We start from the raw sequence: 9,399 nt of genomic DNA on the forward strand, positions 1-9,399 counted from the left end.
TCCATGTTGATGGAGACTTCAACCCACGGAGGGTAACGGTTGCGTGAGTCCATGGAGGGCTCCACCCACGAAGGGCTCCACCCACGAAGGGTCCACGAAGAAGCAACCTTGTCTATTCCATCACGGCCGTCGCCCACGAAGGACTTGCCTCACTAGCGGTAGATCTTCACGAAGTAGGCGATCTCCTTGCCCTTACAAACTCCTTGGTTCAACTCCACAATCTTGTCGGAGGCTCCCAAGTGACTCCTAGCCAATCTAGGAGACACCACTCTCCAAGAAGTAACAAATGGTGTGTTGATGATGAACTCCTTGCTCTTGTGCTTCAAATGATAGTCTCCCCAACACTCAACTCTCTCTCACAGGATTTGGATTTGGTTGAAAGAAGATTTGAGTGGAAAGCAACTTGGGAAAGGCTAGAGATCAAGATTCATATGGTTGGAATGGAATATCTTGACCTCAACACAAGTGTAGGTGGTTCTCTCTCAGAAAATGTGTATTGGAAGTGTAGGTATGTTCTGATGGCTCTCTCCATGAATGAAGAGTGGGTGGAGGGGTACATATAGCCTCCACACAAAATCTAACCGTTACACACAATTTGCCAAACTCGGTGGGACCGAATGGTTAAACTCGGTCGGACCGATTCAGCAAACCTAGTGACCGTTAGGATTTTCGGTGGGACTGAGATGCAACTCGGTAGGACCGATATGGTTAGGGTTAGGGCATAAGGTAATCTCGGTGTGACCGATTACACAAACTCGGTGGGACCGATTTTGGTAATAAGCTAACCAGAGAATTAGTCAGGCAAACTCGATGAGACCGATTACACAAACTCGGTGGGACCGATTTTGGTAATAAGCTAACCAGAGGGTTTGCATTGTAATCTCGGTAGTACCGATTGCTCAAACTCGGTGAGACCGATTTTGGTAATGGACATACATAGATAGATTACAATCCCATCTCGGTGAGACCGAGATCCCTATCGGTGAAACCGATTTGCTAGGGTTTGTGGCAGTGGCTATGACATCTGAAACTCGGTGGCGCCGGATAGATAGAATCGGTGGGGCCGAGTTTGACTTTTCGTTTAGGTCATATGTGGATGTGGGAAGGTAGTTGAGGGTTTTGGAGCATATCATTAAGCACTTTGAGAAAGCAAGCAATTAAGCAACACCTCATCCCTTCTTGATAGTATTGGCTTTTCCTATAGACTCAATGTGATCTTGGATCACTAAAATAGAAAATGTAGAGTCTTGATCTTGAAGCTTGAGCCAATCCTTTGTCCTTAGCATGTTGAAGGGGTTCCACATCCTCTAGTCCATGCCACTCCATTGTTGAACTTATCTGAAACATACTAGGTAAAAGTGTTAGTCCAACAAGAGATATGTTGACATTAATTAACAAAACCACCCAGGGAGCACTTGTGCTTTCATGAGGTCTGCCATGGAGTTTGGCTTCTCTTGGCCGGGATGTTGGGCGAGCCACTCGTCACAGATGTTATGTTTAAAGGCCGCTAGGGCTTCAGCATCCGGATAGTCAACAATTGGTTCTTTTTAATTAAGAACCGAGTCCAGAATTTCCTGGCTGACTCTCCGGGCTGCTGTGTTATGTGATTTAAATCATCAGCATCCAGTGGCCGCACATAAGTGCCCTGGAAGTTGTCCACGAATGCGTCTGCCAGGTTCTCTCAGTTTCCGATGGAGTTTGCTGGCAAGCTATTCAGCCAATGCCGAGCTGGCCCCTTGAGTTTTAGCGGGAGATACTTGATGGTGTGTAGGTCATCCCCGCGGGCCATGTGAATGTGGAGGAAGAAATCCTCTATCCATATCGCGGGGTCTGTAGTGCTGTCATATGATTCAATGTTCACGGGTTTAAACCCTTCTGGGAATTCATGATCCATTACTTCATCTGTGAAGCATAGGGGGTGTGCGGCGCCTCTGTGCCGGGCTATATCACGACGTAGTTCATACGAGTCTTGTGTGCTGTGTTCAGCCTGGCTGGATTTGCTTTTAGTATATCCGGTGTGACGGTTGTCATCACGCATTGGGGCGCGCCCCTGTGATCCGTAAACCGATCTTTTATGTCCCGATTTGTTTTCCAATACTTCTCGCAGGTCCTGCGTGTTACCCCGGGCCTTGGTATTTTTGTTTGACTAGCGACGGGATGCGGTCTGGACTTCGGGCTGATATGCCACTTTATCTCGGCCACGAGGTGGCCGGTCGGCCGCATCATATGCTGGTAGTGTAGGCTTTAATGCTTCCTCCTCGCGTTGGGGTAGCAACATGCGCTTTGGGTAACTTTTGGTTGGGTGCTCGAGTTGTATTTCTCAGCTGCCAGCACCTCGGTCCATCTATTCGTTAGCAGATATTGATCAGCTTGAAGCTGCTGTTGCTTTTTCTTCAGGCGGAGCTTGAAGCGCTCCTGCTCGACGGGATCCTCAGGCGCGATAAATTCTTTGTCGCCGAGGCTCACCTCGTCCTCGGAGAGGGGCATGTAATTGTCATCCTCTGATTCACCGTCTGCCACCTGTTCCTTAGGGCTAGCTTGCCCATCCTCCCGCTCGAAGCCTAGCTGGAGGGGATTGTCTTCGTCTTCGGCACTATCTGTGGCGTTATTGTCTCTTGTGCCGGTATCGCTACTTTTGCTATGGCGGGGCTTAGAGCGGCACCGATGACGCCGGTGCTTAGATTGCTTATCGGGGGGATTATCCTCCATTGCCTTATTTCCATCGCTTTCTTTGGGGGTGTCCACCATGTATATATCATATGATGAGGTGGCTGTCTAGCGCCCTATGGGCGGTGGTTCCTATTCTTCTCCTGCATCGTCGTCCATACCGTCGATGTCTTCGGAGCCGAAATCAAGCATGTCGGCTAAGTCATCGACAGCGGCTATTAAGTGGGTAGTGGGTGCGGAATGAATTTCTTCGTCGTCCGCTTCCCACTCAAGCCGGACATAGTTTGGACAAGGGTCTCCTGACAAGGAGAGAGACCTCAATGAATTTAGCACGTCACCCAAGGGCGAGTGCTAAAAGATATCCACGGAGGTAAACTCCATGATCGGTGCCCAATCAGATTCGATAGGCACGGATGCAGGCGGTTCGGAGCCTGTGGCCGGGGACGAATCCAAGGGTCCGGCAACACAGGTCTCATAGGAGGTGAAGTCAGTACTTGGCTCTATCATTGCTGGGTGTGCGACATCCGTGGCGGGGTCCATGCACCCGTCCTCGGACGGCGTGATCTGCTCCGGATCAAGGGACGGAGTTGCCACAGGTGTGATCTCCCGAACACTGTCCGGCGGCAGATCTAGGTCATGCTCGTCGTGGTTGTGCGGCGCACCTAACACGGGCTCGAATCCATCGAGGATCAAGTCTCCACGGACGTCGGCAGTATAGTTTAAGTTTCCAAACCTGACCTGACGGCCAGGGGCGTAGCTCTCGATCTGCTCCAGATGGCCAAGCGAGTTGGCCCGCAATGCGAAGCCGCCGAATACAAAGATCTGTCCAGGGAGAAAAACCTCACCCTGGATCGCATCATTGCAATGATCGAAGGGGCCATCAAACCTTATGGTGACGACACAGTGGAACTCTCAATGAAAGCACCAATGTCGGTGTCAAAACTGGCGCATCTCAGGTAGGGGGTCCCGAACTGTGCGTCTAAGGATGATGGTAACAGGAGGCAAGGGACACAATGTTTACCCATGTTCGGGCCCTCTCGATGGAGGTAATGCCCTAGTTCCTTCTTGATTGATCTTGATGATATGAGTATTACAAGAGTTGATCTACCATGAGATCGTAGAGGCTAAACCCTAGAAGCTAGCCTATGATTATGATTGTTCTCGTCCTATGGACTAAACTCTCCAGTTTATATAGACACCGGAGGGGGCTAGGGTTACACAGAGACGGTTACAAGGGAGGAGATCTACATATCCGAATTGTGAATCTTGCCTTCCACGCAAACGAGAGTCCCACCCGGACACGGGACGAAGTCTTCAATCTTGTATCTTCATAATCCAACAGTCCGGCCGAAGGATATAGTCCAACTGTCTGAGGACCCCCTAATCCAGGACTCCCTCACCAGCTATTGAAAATGTCGAGAGCAACGCAGGACTGGTCATCCAGGCTGAAGCGGCATATATCAAGACCAGGGTAGGGAACCACCGAAATATCTGAGGTATAGATACAATTGCTTCTCATAAATGGTAGTAACGTTTTGTCAACAGCAGGTGGATCGCCTTTCACCATCACTGGATAGTTTGGTCCAAGGAAGAGCAAGTTTGCTCCAAGACTATCAATACTGAACCAAGGAGAAGGTGTTGGCGCTAGCACACTAGTATCCGTCCTGACTACCATGCAACGGGTGTTGGAATAGGTCAGGAGAGGGTGACCATGGGAGACAACACCTGCTTCCTTAGTAGTAACAGTTTGAGTGCACTGTATACAGACAAGAAGAGGTGATCCATCAGAATTAGTATATAAGTTCTGCTCCTCCTCATGCTCGTGATCATCACCATCGTCATCTCCCCCTTGCTTATAAAATTTTTCAAGTATAGGTGGTCGAATGTTCATAGGATCTTGGAAACACAAGAAAAAGGTTAATTAGTAAAGGGAAACTTGCTAACCCGCATGCATGTGGATGAAACAATTATAATTATGGTGGAAGACAAACGTACCGAAACTACAAGGTTCCCATGCAAAAATAGTGCCACGAGTGGTGGAAGCAAACACAAGATCCTCGTATTCAATTGCACCACAATACACATCCGTGTATAGAAACTGATTTTTGAGCAATATCCATCCAGTCGAACCACGAAGGATGGCAACAAGCTTGTCGAAGATAGCAACAACTTGATAGTTCTTGTAATTCCAAGAGCGGTTGGGAACTCGAAAAATTGCTATCTTCAATAGACGACAGTCACCATGATCGTATTTGAACGTACGTAGATCATATATGTGCTCAACCTCAGGGCACTCTGAGATTTTGGGAAGTGGAATCCGCTGATGAGTGTACACATGCACAAGTTCCCACTCGCAATTGTACCCAATATAAACAACGCAATCTCCATTTGAGCCATCCCAGGACTTACCCTTAAGCAATGGCATCTTGACATCACACGTATCATTATCAAGCGACATCAACTTGCACAAGGCGAGGCCTCCGTTGTCCGCGCCCATGCGAACAGGCTTATAGCGAAGAAGATAAGGGAGATCAAACTGCTCCTGGACCCTTGGGTTCCTTGTAATGATGTTATTAGTTTAGTCGAGAATGGGCTTGAACGTACCTGCCATGCTAGCCGAGGTGATGACGTTGCACCGATCAATGAGTGCCCCAACCACGTCATCTTTCAGATCGGGGCAAGAATAATGGGGTCGTTTCCGGCTTGTTCCCTCCATGGAGAAGACGATCGAACAATGGCAGAAGGAAGGGTGAAGGAAAATGGAGGAGGGAGGAAGAGCGTGCGACAGTAGTTCCAAATCAAGAGGGAAAGGCGACGAGTCAGTGGATGGTTGCCAGTTTGCCACGGTACATGAAGAGGCGCCCCGGCCTACACGCCCTTTCGAAAATTGTACAAAAGGACTCGCCGTTGTCTCACTGACATGTGGGAACGGGACCACATGTCAACGAAACATGGTGTGTAATTTCTCGTGCAAAATGCGATCTGGCTGTGTTGGCCCGAGGTGCCGCATTATTTCTCGACTTTATTTTTTTAATGGCGTGTCGTTTAGTTTTGAAGCACAACTAACTGGTACTGTTTGCAGAGAAAATATAAACTACTCTACCACTACTCCACCTCTAGTACTAGTAGTATAAAAAGATATATAGGCTGGAGCTTCAGAGCTTTCTTGCTAAGGGATGCCCACTTGCTTCTCACACTATCACCCTCTCTCCAGATCTAAAAAAGATGGCCTCTCTCTCCCTCCTCACCGGTGGTCACAGATCCGCCGGGGAAGAAAAGGACGTGCATCATTGACGCACTCGTCATCGGCGAGCGAGGTCACGCACTAAGGACAAGGCCGTCCTCTTAGACCTAGCGCCCGCGCGGGATGGCCTCCGTCCCCAAGCTCGCTGCCGTAGTGCGTGCGGAGGACGACGACCACGAGCGAAGCCACTTCCCGCCGACCCTCAAGTATGCTACCTCTTTTCTAACTATACCCTTGTTCTATTGCCCCATCTGCCATGTCGCTGCATGTGGATCTTTTTCCACTCCACCGTCTTCCCAATTTGCTATCCTCTACTCTGCTGGGCACGCAGATGAAAACCTCAATTTGCACTATTAAAGGAAACCCCACTTCATGCAGACTAATCCATGTCTGGGTTGAATAAGGAAAGGAAGGGAGACTGTACTATCCAAGAGAGTAGGCATCGAACCTGCATCTAGGTTGAAAAGGGGAAAATCAGTAGCTAAGGAATGAGTCTCGTGTCTCTTGGTTGAAGAAGGGTAGAAAGGCATGACAACGCAATACAAAATGACCAGGTCGATCGGTTTGGTGTCCTCACATAGGAAAAAGGTGGCTAAACATAACCAAAATGGGACGTAATCCACATATGTTGCCTGGATATTTGTTGCTCTGGGCAACCATACCTCCCTCACCACTCTATGCGTCCGTGGAGGTACATCGTACTGGTGCGCCCACTGTCCGAATGGGCCCCCCATGCTCTTAGTGTCACTTTTTTGCTATTAGTATAACGCCAGCAGTCAAGTCAAGCAATGCTACTACTAAAGTGATGCCACATTTAACTAATGTCGCACTCAGTCTAATGCCACCGATAAATTTAAGCAATGCCATTTAATGTCACTGGATTATTTCAGGGTTAGCTGTTGATTGTGGATGTATTAAAGGTTTTTCAGCTAAGGCATTCTAATGTTGTTGCACAGCGAGTATACCAACGATGAAACTTGTTACTACCTTCAGATTTTTGCACTGTTAATGCTTATAGATTACATACCTCACTTTCATGAGATTAGTTAATTTTTTTGTACAGTTTCACCAAAATGCCAAGGCGCTGATGTCATTTTATTTTGGTTAAACTGCACAAAAAATTATGAAGACAAGAGGAAAGGTCAAGAGTGGGCACCTCCTTCTTCGGCTGTTCTCTTGATTCGTTCGATCAAGTTTTTATGTTTGATCGATTATCAAGATTGGGATAGCAATTTTTAAGGTCCCCCCGAGTTTGAAATGATATTTACCTTGGAGGTACATGGTTTGCAATTTTTTTATACTATCATTAGTTAATAATGCTAGTTACCTTCAGACTTTTGTATTTGGTTTAATTCTCATGCACAACTGGTATACCAGTACTGAAACGTGTTACCTTTACATTTTTTATTGTTAATTCTTGTAGAAATCTTCCAGTGCCAGAGTTTATTGAAATCTGTTCAGTAAAACCATTGTACTATACCCTATAATAAAATAACTACTCTATTGTTGCAATTGCCACTGGATTAGTGTATATTTGTAGTATTCGAAATTTCGAATGGTGTTGCATTAGCGTATGGACATAAATAAAGTGCGGCAAGCTTTCCCAGATATGTGCTCTACTACCTATTTTTCTAAATACTAGTAGACGTTTGGGTACTTTAAACTGAACCGTGAAAACGTCTTATATTAAGGAATAGAGGGTGTAGAGTTCACTCAAATTATCCCGGTAAAGCTATTCATGCCTTTGTTAAAATTAATGTTCATTATGTTATTGGAGGAGGTCTGTAAGTTTGTCTCTAATGCCTATCGACTACATACCTGACATCATGATGTAATGTTAAGTCATTTCCTTTTGTACAGTGTCACCGAATTGTCAAGGCGGTGATGGCATTTTATTTCAGTTGAACTGCATAAAATATGCTTAAAAGAAGAGGAAAGGTCAGGAATCGATCATTCTTTTAGAAAGATCTATATATGCCTTTTTGACATCAGCCTCGGTTGCCTTATTTATTCCTTCAAATAGGTGGTTAGAAACAGTCTTGCTACCTTTTCCCATTAAGAAATTGGAATGCTTATATTTGTGAGTCTATGCTTCAAGTAGTGCCACTTTTATAGTAATCATACTTTCAATATCTATGCAAATAGGGATGCTCGATTTTAGTGGAACTGCACAGAAATTCCAACTGGTTCAACATTAGGAGCATGTTTTCTTCCAAACCTTTATATCCAATTGGTGGCACTATGAGCTGTTCATTAAGAAGGTACATGGTTTGCTACTATCTTGCTACTCTTTTTGTACTATCATTAGATAGTAATACTAGTGGTTTGCATGTGAATTTATTGGCAGGGTGGACCTACATTGGAGGTGCAGGACATGATTCAATGATTGGATGCTCAATTTCGGTTGTATTGATTTCACCTCTTCCATCACTGTGAACATGGATATCCTTGGTCTGATGAAGAATAGGTGCTATATTTCTGCTCTGAACAAGCAAATCAATCCAGTATGAAATTGTCCATGGCAAAACATGAGTGTATCAAATTGTCCAGTGGAAAACATGACAGATGCTAAGCGGAAGAGACATGTTTAAACCGAAAATACAAGGTGGGGTATATGTTTACTAGCTACTTGATATTTGTGCAGACAGAGATGTCTGCCCGTTGCTATTTGGCAAACACACAAAGTGACTGCAATTTTGGTTGAACTGCACAAGAGAATAGTATAGTCACTGCATGCAGTGCCATTTGAAAATAGACACAGAAAGATTGGATAGTCACTTCATGGACTGCAGAAAAGTACTACTGTACTATTTATTGGCCAACACTAGGTGCTTCATTGCTTTGGTCTGATTATACAATGGGCATTATTTTGCCTAAGTTAAATTTTGTATTCCGAAAATAGTCTCGCCGTGTGATCAAGAGAAGACCAAATCATATTGCAGTGGATGTTCCTCCATCATGTGTGGTTCATTCTCATGGTTCCAGTTGTTGGTGAAACCACTTATGTTTGCAAGAGGAATTGTAGACTTCACAAACAAATTTTTCTTTCAGTCTGTATTGAATGTTGGCCAAGAGAAGCATCCATGTTAGTAGGAAGAACATATGTTTTTTCTAGATCTTTCCTTTTGGAGCTACATATTTGTATATGATCTGTGAATCATTGAGATGCATTAACATGTTGATCTTATGTATGGGAATCGTACTAGTTGGTTTTAGTTGTGGCTGATCTTTGCTTTTGCAGCTACATATTTGTATATGATCTGTGAATCATTGAGATGCATTAACAGTTCCTTATATCTGTTCGCTCCGTGTTTACAAGTTACTGATCAATCACTAGCTAGCCTACAAATGCGCTCCAGGCTGTTTTAGTTGCGACGCAAGATCCGAAGTGGCACTTTTTGAATAAAAATGCCTACCTCTGAAGAAACTGACAAGCTGCTCTGAAGAAAATGCCATGCGAATCTGAAGAAACTGCCAGCGAAAACGTT

Source organism: Triticum dicoccoides, chromosome 2A (genome assembly GCF_002162155.2).
Source record: "Triticum dicoccoides isolate Atlit2015 ecotype Zavitan chromosome 2A, WEW_v2.0, whole genome shotgun sequence".
Taxonomy (NCBI): domain Eukaryota; kingdom Viridiplantae; phylum Streptophyta; class Magnoliopsida; order Poales; family Poaceae; genus Triticum; species Triticum dicoccoides.